This window comes from Mus musculus, chromosome 6 (assembly GCF_000001635.26).
Source record: "Mus musculus strain C57BL/6J chromosome 6, GRCm38.p6 C57BL/6J".
In the NCBI taxonomy this organism is placed as follows: Eukaryota; Metazoa; Chordata; class Mammalia; order Rodentia; family Muridae; genus Mus; species Mus musculus.
This window is the reverse complement of record NC_000072.6, coordinates 17,162,367-17,174,771: the sequence shown is the minus strand read 5'-3', so window position 1 is coordinate 17,174,771 and position 12,405 is coordinate 17,162,367. Positions and strand designations below refer to the sequence as shown.

At 42.1% G+C, this 12,405-nt stretch overlaps 1 long non-coding RNA gene across 1 annotated transcript in view; it reads left to right on the top strand.

Moving 5' to 3' along the window:
* Positions 1–2,938: 2,938 nt before the first annotated feature.
* Positions 2,939–12,405, top strand: part of Gm4876 (predicted gene 4876) — a 95,573-nt gene continuing 86,106 nt past the window's right edge. The window contains exon 1 of the long non-coding RNA NR_153844.1: positions 2,939–3,401. This is a non-coding gene — a long non-coding RNA (predicted gene 4876). The remainder of the gene's footprint in view (positions 3,402–12,405) is intronic.

Genomic DNA, 12,405 nt, shown 5'->3' with positions numbered 1-12,405 from the left:
ACCCACATGAGAATCTTCAAATCTAGGTCCCAAGTTAATTTTGTAACTTTAAAAACATAGTTTTCTGTTAAAAGTTTTAAGGATTTATTTTTAATTTTTTCACATGAATACTTTGCTATAAGTATGTAAGTACACTGCACTTATTTACCAGGCCAAACTCACCTGATATGGCTGAGAGAAATTAAAACAGGCTGGTTGAATGGGCCACAGGGTACTGAGGCTCTGACTATTCTATTGAGAGCAGTCAGACCTTTATATTTTTATCAGAAACAGAATATAACGTCAATGGCCAGGACTCAAAAAATTGTAGTTGACAGGATACAATGGCATTTGCAAGCTATACAGAGTCCACAAGGTTAATGTGTAAGACCAGTTGTCTTGTGAGGCTTTCATGTCTTCTTGACTACTAAGGGAACACACAGAGAAAGACAAAGGAGCCTGAACCCGTCACTGCCTGAGGAAATGTGTGCATTCGTCGCTCTGGACCTGGAAGGCACATCGTGCCCAGGAGCCATGGATTCTAACCTGAACAAAACTATGCTAGGCCAGGCCAACTTCATGGTTCCCTGAATGCCACATGTGCAAAGGGAGACAAAAAGAAAATGTTAGATCTCCTGGAGCTAGAGTTACAGACAATTGTAAACCAGTCCATATGAGCGCTGAGAAATGAGCCCAGGTCCTGTGAAAGATGAGCTAGTGCTCTTAGCCACTGACCAATCTTTCTAGCTCCCATGTTTTAAATTTTACGAGACAATAGAGAAGTCACTCCCTCTGCTGCAAGAAGTTGCTTCATATTTATTCTTGAAGATATATTCACTTTACATTCCAATCAAAGCACCAGTTCCTCTTAGTCCCCCCAAAAATACCCCCCATCCCCTCTCCCTTTCACCTCTGAGAAGGAAGGTGTCTATTCTGGGTACCAATCCACTCTAGTACTTCAAGTCACTGCAGGAGTAGGTAAATCCTTTCCCACTTAGGCCGGGCAAGACTCCCCATTTAGGGGAGCAGGCAAGCAACAGAGTCAGGGTAAGCCTCCACTCCAGTTGCGGGGGAACCCTCACGAAGACCAAACTGCACATGTGCTACATATGTGTGGGGCAGGGGACTAGGTCCAACCCATGTATGTTCTTCAGTTATTGGTTCAGTCTCTGGGAGCCCCCAAAGGTCCATGTTAGTTGACTCTGTTGGTCTTCTTATGGAGTTTCTATCCCTTCTGTGTGCCTCAATCCAAGAAGTTTGTTCTTTGGTATTGAACCATCTTTATGTTTAAGATAGAAGGAGATTATCCTAATGGCTGTGAGAGAATGAGGCAGCAGAGATGAAGAAGCCAGAGCTTGACTGAGTGCCAGAATCTATAGTGTCATTTATTTCATATGCTGGTTGCTGGGCCCGGGGAAATACACCTTCTGTTTATGCTTGCAAACCTCGCTTTCATCTCCAGATAAAAGTGTAGAGGGGAAGTTGCCAAAATTAGTCCACCTTTTGGGTCCAGGCCATGGTTTAAACTTAGATATAAAAGAGATCAAAGAGTTTCCATTCTAATTCAGATAGTAGCCTCATGGCAGTGCAGCTGGGGGCAACATAGACCCTCTGAAGCCTCTCCCATTATGAACTTCTCACAGGCGCTTCTGGGCTGCAAGGCACAAAAGGAGGCAGCCATGTGTCTGATTGTGAAAGGACTGCCTGCCTTCCTGCACCTGACAGAGAAGTGCCTGTGTGGGTGTCTGTAGGTAGCCTCCTGGGTAACTCCCAGTTTCTCCTGAAGGCAGCCTGGAGATGAATAGGCAGTTTCTCTCCTGGCCCCTGCAGAGGGGATTGTGTCCCCAGTGTTTCTTGTAGATGAAGCAAATCTCTTTGAAGGTTCTTCTTAGTGAGATCAGAGAACTATCACCCTTCTTCATTTTATTATTGTATTTTAGTTGTGTAAGGGGAACACATGTGAACACACACGTGGGTGGAGGGCAAAGGTTGACACCAGATACTCTCTCTGTTCATTTTCTAACTTACCTTTTGGACAAGTCTTCATTGGACCCGGAACTAACCCATTTGGCTAGACTGGCAAAAGATGGAGCCCCAGGAGGCCTCCAGTCACACATCCACAGTTCTGTGTTTGCAGGCATGTGCTATGGCACTAGAGTTTTACATGGGGACCCGGGACTCCAAACTCAGGTCCTCATGTTTGCAGAGCAAAGACTTGAAGGGGGAGCAGAGCAAACACTTTAGTGATCAAGTCATTTCCCTATTTCTTTTAGGTTTATATCTTTATGTATTATATTTAGGTTTCAAAGAAGAACTTCAGAATAACGTTCCTGGGGGGTGAAGTAGAAGTAGTTAGCAGACCCTTGGGCTCTGAGCATGAATAGGACCATCAGATATTTATTATCCCAAACAGGAACTCTTGTGAGCACTGAGGCACATTTGTAATTGAACCTGAACTAAGCTGAGACTGTCTTAACAAATCTGGTTGTGCAACCAATCCTGCCCAGGGTACTGGGAAATTTCTGGCCCTTAGACACTAGTCTATTACATTTTTCTTACATGTGGCTGGGCATGTTCTAGTCACTCCCTTTGGGTTATTACAGATGACCATTCTCTGCCTGTGACAGGAACCTAACAGAAAGAAAAAAAATGGCTAAAAAATTTCCGGATGAGTCAGAACACAGACCCTTTGTTAAATGATACAGCTCCAGAATAGAATCTGTAGCAAAGAAAATGGTCTGTACCGAGCCTTTAAAGAAGTCTTTCAATTGATTTTTTTTTTCTTAAGGGATGCCACTACCCACTATTTACAAAGACAGACTTGAAGGGGGAGCAGTAATCCCGCGGGCTGTTTCTAGCAAAGAGGTGGACATTCAGTACCAGGGACACAAGCCCGCTGTTGTAGCTGTCCTGCACTGTTGGTGTGTGTGTGTGTGTGTGTGTGTGTGTGTGTGTGTGTGTGTGTGTGTGTCTTATTTTTGTCTTCGCTCTGTAGCCACATGGCTGTGTTCCCTTTCTGTTTGTTTTCCCATTTCCCTTCTAAATATTTTGCATCATCTGGGAGACTTTGCCAGGCCGAGGTCGGCTCGCTGGAGGACTGCATTCCTCTGATCTGTGGCATTAGGTTGTTGCCATGGCAAAGGCTGCTTACCAGGAGGAACACTTCTCGGAGCTGGGCAATTCCGAGCTCGTTTCTTCCTCTCCTGCACATGCTTGGCTATTCTGACAGCCACACCGGCCCAGAGAGGGCTTTCTCCAATCGTAAACTATGTTCCTGGAACGTGAACTTCATTTTGTTTGCCTTTCAAGATACAGAAGTATTTGGTTCTGTTTATTTTTGTTCCAGATGGGCAGGGCCCTCTTGCCTGTTCTGACTAATCCACTCGTCAGGGCTGGAATCTCCTAACAGTTCCTTCCTCCAGGTAAGTCACGCCACTCAAACCTGTGAGGCAAAAATGCCACAGAGGACAAACGGTGACCCCGTAGTTAACAAAGGCAAGCCATTTGACAGAGGCCTCTGTTGACTGTAAGGATGGCTGGAGGTTCTCTCTCTCTCTCTCTCTCTCTCTCTCTCTCTCTCTCTCTCTCTCTCTCTCTCTCTCTCTTTCTTTCTTTTTTTCAAGAGAAGAAAAGCTTAGTCCTAACTGGACAGGTCTTCCTTCTCACATTCTTGTAGGGGAACTCCGCCTGGGGCGAGATAAGGGCTCAGGGTTGACACCCTGATTATGCCTACCTCTTTATTTGTTATATGTGGACATCGACGCCATCTAATTAATAAGAGCAGGAAACAGTTTTTGTTTTCTCATTGGAGGAAAACATGAAGTAACGGTTTTATCTTAATTTGTCAGGCCTTGCCCTAGAGACCACGGCCATGTGGGCAGATGGCCAAAAGCTGTTCTAAGGCCCAGGCACCAACACCTAAATATAAAAAAGAATGCTAATTGGTTTTCCAGCTGAAAAAGAATAAGGGCCACAGTGCCAAAAAAGGAAACCCCGAGTTTACACAATAGAACCTGATAGCAATCTGGGGCCTCCATTTGTCCTCCTATGGAGAGCGAAACAAAGGGAGGAATTTTGCTCATCCGCCTCTGTAGAAAGCCCGGGCTCTAGTGCAGCTTGGTGCAGCACCAGGCTTCCCACCGTGTTCCTGCCAAATCTTCAAGATTTTTCCTGGCTGCTGTTCAGGAAAGTACAGATCTGTCCGCAGCACGGAAAGTTAAAAAGGCCCTGCTTGGATACGCTGAGTATATACAAACACTGCCTGACGTATGGAGCGGGTGGCTTCGGCACAAGCTGCTACTGGCCTCCTAAGCCACCGGTGGGAGACTGGTAGAAGTCATTTTGATGAAGTAATTGGGATTTTAGCAAGAGAAGACTAATAGACATATTTTCAGAAAATCGGCATGCCTTTTTCACTTTAAGGACTACTCACCTTACTTTTCTCATTAGTACATCGACTAACTTTCAAAACGCAAATCATGTGGTGACTGAACTGGGTCACATTGAGCCATCTCTAACATAAAGGTTGATTCTGTCATCTCTAGATGCAGGGCACTAATTACTGTCACCATGAAGGGCACTTGACTAGGAGCCACTGTCCCCGCAGGGGTCTGAGCTGAGACTCTGACACCGATTTGCTGGTTGGCAGTCTTGTCTGGAACTTCATCCTGTAAGTCCGGGAGAACCTCACCAATGAGAGTGTGACTCATTAAAAAGGATTTTGGGAGAAAGTCAATCGGCTGTCTGTGAATTCTAGGCTGCCTTGGTCTATAGAGCAACCAGCCAGGGCTACATAGTAGACCATGTCTCCTCTACTGAACAAAAGAGTTTGAAGTCAGAATGTTGCTCTCATTTCATTGCCGTCACTGGAGAATTCAGTTATTAATTAATGCAAGGTGTAGTGAATTTTCGTATGTATGTGTACGTGTTTGTTTGTATGGGCGCATAAGTGTGCAAAGGGCAGAGGTTGCGATTAGGGTGTTTTTTCTTTTTTCTTTTTTGGAATGAGATCGCTCACTGAGCACGGAGCTTAGCTGTTCTGTCATACTGTCTAGCCAGATACTCTGGGGATCCTCGTGTTTGCACCCCAGCGTTGTGATTCTACGGGCATCCCATTATGTTTGGCTCTTTTCCTGGGTGCCGGGAATCTGAATTCAGGACCTCATGCTTGTATGGGAAACACCTCACTGAGTGAACCATCCATCCAGACTCCTTAAAGTGATCTTTAATTATGTGTTTTTGTTTGTTTGTTTGTTTGTTTTTATTGGATATTTTCATTATTTATATTTCAAATGTTTTCCCCTTTCCAGATCTCCCCTTTGAAAATGCACTATCCCATCCCCCCTCCCCCTGCCTCTATGAGGGTGCTCCCCCACCCACCCACCCACCCACTCCAGTCTTCCAGCCCTGGCACTCCCCTACACTGGGGAATTGAACACCCCCAGGGCCAAGGAGCACTCCTCCCACAGACATCCAACAAGACCATCCTCTGGCACGTATGCGGCCAGAGCCATGGGTCCCTCCATGTGTACTCTTTGGATAGTGGTCCGGTCCTAGGGAGCTCCAGGGGGTCTGGCCGGTTGACATATTTGCTCTGTGGATGCTTAAAGGCTTCTTAGAAGGGGGAACAAAATACTCAACTGGAGGAAATATGAAGACAAAGTGTGGAGCAGAAACTGAAGGAAAGGCCATCTAGAGACTGTCCCACCTGGGGATCCATCCTATATACAGTTACCAAATCCAGACGCTATTGTGGATGCCGGGAAATGCTTGAAGACAGGAGCCTGATATAGCTGTTTCCTGAGGGGCTCTGCCAGTGCCTGACAAATACAGAGGCAGATGCTCTCACAGCCGACCACTGGACTGAGCTCAGGATCACTGATAGAGGAGTTGGAGAAGGGACTGAGGAGCTGAGCGGTGATTTTTAATTATGATATATATATGTGTGTGTGTGTGTGTGTGTGTGTGTGTGTGTGTGTGTGTGTATACACACACATGTATATATACATATATACATATATATGTATACACACATACATATACACACACACTATATATATGACATATATATAGCACACATCATCAGGGCTGAGCATATCTTTATAAATAAATCTAAGAAAAATATAAAACAGGTATAGTAATTATTCCAACACCTATGATGCTTATAAGACTAGTCATATGTTTAATGATACAGCTAAATTTAACCCTTTCAAATACAAAGATATTTGGCAAATATGAAAACTTATTCTCAAAGCAACCATCTATCCCTAAGTAACTGACTTAGACTTAAAATTTTAATCCCAAACTTCAGGGTTTTTCCCATCTCACTATGTGTTGTGCAAGCAGCTTTTCCCCCATACTATCAATGTGGTTGGTGGGCCAGAAATAATAAAATACAAGCAGCTACCTAATTACCTGCCTACAACAGTCTGTGGACAGAGAATTTTGGAAAAAGTGAATAGGAACAGGTAAGCATTACTACCATCCTACCCAAAAGATACCCACTAACTGTAGAGTTGTGTTGCTTTTCTATGGAAACTTCCTGAAGGGCAAGAAGTGGATTTCACTTGACTTTCATCCATCACTGTGCTTAGGACAACACTGCACGTGCGCACAAACACACACACACACACACACACACACACACACACACACACACACACACACACACACAGTGTCCTGAACACAAGAAGATCCCAGATTTTACAAAACAGTTCCCTTTCTAATCTTTCTTTTTTAGCACCACTAAACATTCTGTATCCCCTGGTGTGCCTCAGTCCCAGATACAAGACTCCCAGATCTGATGGCCTTCCTGGGTAGTCTTCTCATTCTGACTGGGGCCAGGGCCACTGAGAACATTTCTGATACTGGTGAAGAAGTGGGGTTTTTTTTGTATCTGAAAACATGTCAGGAACCTAGAAGCTGGAAAATAGTTTCAAATTCTTGCTTGGCCTTTGTAACTAGACAACTGTAGAATACACTTATATTGTCTTTAGTAGATCAATACCATCGATGTTGGTAACTTTAGAGAAAGGTACTAAAAAATTTAATCTCATACCATTTGTGTTTTCCAATTCCTGTAATTGATGTTACAATCAAATACAGTAGTGAATTTAAGACCTTTTTTTTAAAAATCATATAATCAACCAATACATCTTTAAGATACTGTCTTGTTCTTGGACTCTCTATGATTATTGTACTTGTCTAAGAGTATTTAAGAATGAACATCATGTCTCAATTGGTGACAATTCAAAGTGCCATTTGTATGATAATTACTTTTGTTTCCCATGGATGCCCTAAAGTCAGCATTTGGTAAAGCTGAACTGAGTCAGGCTAATCTTTGTGTGGAAGAAAGCTGGTTCCTTGCCACAATGTAAAGATGTTTCTTTAATGTATCCTTTATCCTCTAGTGACCAAGGCTTGCATTAGGCCTTAGACAAAAATATATACTCACAAGTGCATTATTTGGGGGCTTCTTGTCTTGAGTACATCAGTATAATAAATGAAACCAAAGGGATAGTTGAAGTTTTATTTACACTGTCTTACCTGCTGGTTTCCAAAAGATAACTGCCTCTCTCGCCTGTGTATTAAACTTCCTTGAAGTACTTACTAGCATCCTTTGAAGGCAGCCACTGTAACCTGGGAGCACTTTAGACACTGATTTCTATGTAGAACAAATCCTGGACTTTTGGAGCTCCTGATCTACTGTGCTTCTCTGAGAAGCAGCTATTTGCACATTCTTCCTGCAGTGCCTAGAGGGAAGTATTAATAGCACTTGACCTTTGGGAGAGGATCACAAGGAAGAATATTGTGGGAGACATCTGATCCAGCATGACCAGGCACAGTGCCCTTCCCTCAAAGCACAGACTAGTTTCTGTACTAGCTCTTTGTTCTCCCATCATCCAGTATATGGATATTTTCTTCTCACCCTTCCACATCCACACCCAAGATAACATGCATTCTGATATCCTTTCCCCTCCACATCCTCATCTCTACCTCTTCCGCCGCTTCCTCACTCTTAATTTCTTCCTCCTTTCTTCCCATTCCAACTCTTTCTCTCCATTCTCCTCTTCCTTCTACTTCTGTATCAGAATCTCCTTGTGTAGCCGATGATGATCTTGAACTAGCTATCCCCATCTCAGCCTGCCTTGGGTGAGATTACAGATGTACAGCCCGATGCATAGTTATGATGTTAGAGCTTGAGCTTCCTTTGGGAATAACAAGAATTCTTATTCCCATCTCTAGAAAGACTTCATGTTGGCCTGAGGAGAAGGAGGAGAAATATCACCCTTACATGCCAAAATGGGGCTGACAGGGTGGCATGGACTGGGATGTATTCCGGAGTATGCCATTATTGTGCTGCAGAACGTGGTGGGACTTTTGGTAAAACAAATGATTAAGCAACAACAGCAGCAGCAGCAACAACAACAAACTGTTCTTATTTATGGGCCCATCAGTTAAGAAAGAAGCTATATTCTACTTTGTTCAACAAGACTGATTTTTATGGCCTTTGCACACATGTGACTGATTCCCAAGTTATATACACCACAAAAGGAGTGGTATACAAATGCTTAGCATATTAAACTGCTTAACTTCAATGTCTGTGGACTTCCAAAGCCACAGAAGAGTACAATTACAAACTAGAAATATTTTCTTAAAAATATCACAGCATCAGGGTTAGGAATGATATCGCTCCAATTTTAGTATATGTGCTACCAAGGTGAGCACAGGTAGGTAGTATTAATGCTATCACATAGGGCTTAGAACGTAGGAACAAAGTAGATGAGTGAAAAATGTATCATAAAGGACTACATAAAACTTTAAAACAACATTTTCTTTTAAGTGGTTTTAATCTTTTTCCCCCAAGCTTGGAAGTAGCATCACCATGTGAATGTTTGAGAGGAAACCTCTTGTATAACTTGGGACTGTGTTGTGCAAAGAAGCTCTGGTTTCTATCCCCAGTATATGCAAAGAAAAGGAGGGGGAGGGAGAGAGGGAATGAAAGTAGAAAGCTACTATAATTAACTGTGGCTAATGTGAGTCTGCTATCCAGCCATGGTGATTTGATAGAGTAGAGGTTATAGCCTAGAGAGGGTGTGAGAAGATACAATGGACAGGAGTTGTGCTTAAGTAATTGAGGAAGAGTGAAAAGCTCAGACAGATCTTTGTAAGGAAGTCTTCACTGCTGCAAACGCTATCTATCCCAACCACGTTTGATTCACTGGAATCCATATGGTGGAGTTTAAACAGCTCAAAAAAATGTGACCAGAGGCTCAGTTCAAACTTGTGACCCTGAAGCTTGGCTCTGCAGCGGTGCCTCCATCTTCTCCCTGCCAGGGGTCATTACCTAACACCCATTAGATATTTCTGTGTTCCTCTACTATCCCTCTGCCTCTGCTCATTGAGGGTTCTGGAAATTTTCTGAACTCTGAGGCAGCTTCCATATCTTTTTTGTAGCACCACCAACACCCCACGCACACGCGCGCACACACACACACACACACACACACACACACAAAAGAGAGAGAGAGAAAGAGAAGGAAGGAGAGAGAGGAAAAGGGAGAGGGAGGGAGGGAGAGAGGGAGACAGAGAGAGAGAGAGAGAGAGAGAGAGAGAGAGAGAGAGAGAGAGAGAGAGAGAGAGAATATGATGTACTATGGTGATTCAATACCAATACTTGAGATCGAAATAAAAGAAACCATGTTTGCTAATAGCCAGCCTATGGAAAATTGCATCCCATGAAACTGACATGGATTGTGAAGTTATTGCTACTCAGTATGTTACAACACTGAAGAAAGGCTTCATGTTTCTGTATGTTTCTAACTGTGTGCACAGGACAGACTGCTTGTGATGAAGCTAATTGAATTTCAAGTCTTAAACTTTCACAGATGAACTGAATGACAACAGCGACATTTAGCCTCAGTGTAAAACTCTACTATGGTAGGTGTGAAGATCCAACAACCTGAGGAGAACTGACACTTCTTTCTCTCTTACTGAGAAGAAATTAGACAGAGTTACTGTAACCCTGACCATACATGTTGAGGGACGCTCTTGTGTAGCAGAAATCATGTAGAGGAATACTGAGACTATGCTTGGACTATTAATCTAAATTTCACTGCTCTGAATGTATCTAAGGTATCCTACATTTATTCTTAGACAGCTCAATTATCTTTTTCTCAAGTACAGGAGAGATTAGAAGGCATTTTGGGAATTACAAACAGATTTGAGAACTGACAATGTGGTGGCAATAGAAAAGCATAAAAATAGAAAGTCAATGAAGAATTGTGTTCTGTGTGACAGCATATGCAAGAAGAAACAGATGAAATCATGGACGACTGCTGTCAAAGGGAGATTAAATTATGACTTTAAAAACTGGAGCATAGCTATTTTTTCTTCTAGGAGGATTATCATCAGAATTTGTTAAGATAGATATGGTCTAGGTATTCAAAGAGTTTCTCTGCTTGGACAATATTAAACATACACAAGTTTTCTTCTCTCAAAGCTTCCAACATTAAGCCTGGTAGAGAAGTCATAAAAGAGACCATGGAATTGAGCACGCTCCAGATGTACATTCTCGGAACTGCTCTCTCAATTGCCAGTGAACACCTTACTTCTATTTCTACCACCAGCCATGTCATTTTATACAATTATTCTTGCTTCTTTAAAACTTCTGTAGTGAGGAGAAGGCCATAGAATGGCCACAAACCCACCAAAAGAGTTTGAAGGAGGGGAAGGGAAGAACCAGGAAGTAAAAACAAAGGTAGTAGTTAGCCTACAGCTTCAAGAACCAGAACCTTTGTATCTTACTTTCAGGGCTTATGGACTGTATGAAGTTCTTTGTAAAACCCTAGTGTTTGGGGAATTGACATTGGTTCCACCAAGATATCTGCAGACATTTTGTTTTCCTTCTTCCTGTAACTATGACTAACATTATGTAAGTATGATGTTCAAACAAAGACAAAACTGCTTACTGTCACAGTTCTTGGAACTCATCTCTTGTTTAAAAGCGTGAGACAGGGATAGGCTAGAAACGAGAAAAGAAGACAGGTTTAATATGCCATTGAATTTAACTTGGAATTACTTGGTGTTACAGTTTCAGGATAGTGTGTAGAATCCTGCAGTAACCACAAAGAAATAGATATTGAATTTATATAAGAGCAATGAGAAAGATAGTTAACTGTTTCCTTAGATCAAATCAACTAAGTACTAAGGAGGTCAGTGAAGCATGGCATAGTGACCAAAGACAAGCAAGGCAAGCAGGAAAGGTAAGAGGTAGAATGAGCACAATGCTACCTATGTATGAGACATCCTGATAAAGCCATTATTCTGTACACTACTAAAAATACAATACAATCTAACTGAAAGAAAATAAAATTCAAAACAAGCATGAGCTCTTTCTTAATATTAATTAATTTGAACATAAACAGATTAAACTCTCTGATCATGGGAAAGAGATTAATGGGATGAATAATGGACTATTGACTCTGGTGTTTTTAATCCAGAGTCACAAATAGACTGACAATAATAGGATGGAAAAAGATGTTCTATGCAGATATCGTAAATGAAAGAAATCAAGGGGCAAAGAAGGTCATTACATATTAATAACATGTGGTATGTATTTAATGGTTATATGATAATGAATATTTACATACATATTTATACCAATATACTGATAAATCATCAAAATATATGAACAGAAAGTGATAAGATGAAGTAGGGATGTAAGTACCTTAGCCTCACTAGTGGAGAGAAGTGCCAGAAAGAAGATGAACAACAGAACTTCTCAGAACTGTAAACTAGTTCTAGCTTTATACAGCTCACTACCAAACAACAGACAGTGTAGTCCACTCTGTGCTGCTAACAAAGCAAAACGAGCTTTTAGCTTTCTGTCTTCTTGTTGAGTGTAACTGTCACTAAGTTTTTAACTCAGTGTCTCAGTTAGGGTTTTACTGCTATGAACAGACACCATGACCAAGACAGCTCTTATAAGGACATTATTTAGTTGGGGCTGGCTTACAGGTTCAGAAGTTCAATCCATTATCACCAAGGCAGGAACATGGCAGTATCCAGGCAGGCATGGTACAAGAGGAGCAGAGGGTTCTAAATCTTGTTCAAAAGGCAAACAGGAGAAGACTGGCTTCCAGGCAGCTAGGGCAAGGGTCTTAAAAGCCCATGCCCACAGTTACAAACCTACTCCAAGAAGGTCATACCTCCTTATAGTGCCACTCCTGGAGCCAAGCATATTAAAACCATCACACTCAGTAAGAGGTTTTAAACTATTGTTTTTATTATGTTGAGCTAGTGATCAGTTTGTTGAGTGGTTTTACAATGAAAGGGTGTTGTATCTCATCAAATGCTTTATCTGTAGGGATCAAAATAATTATTGTCCATGTTTTCCTTATTCTCATCAGTGTGGTATAAAATATG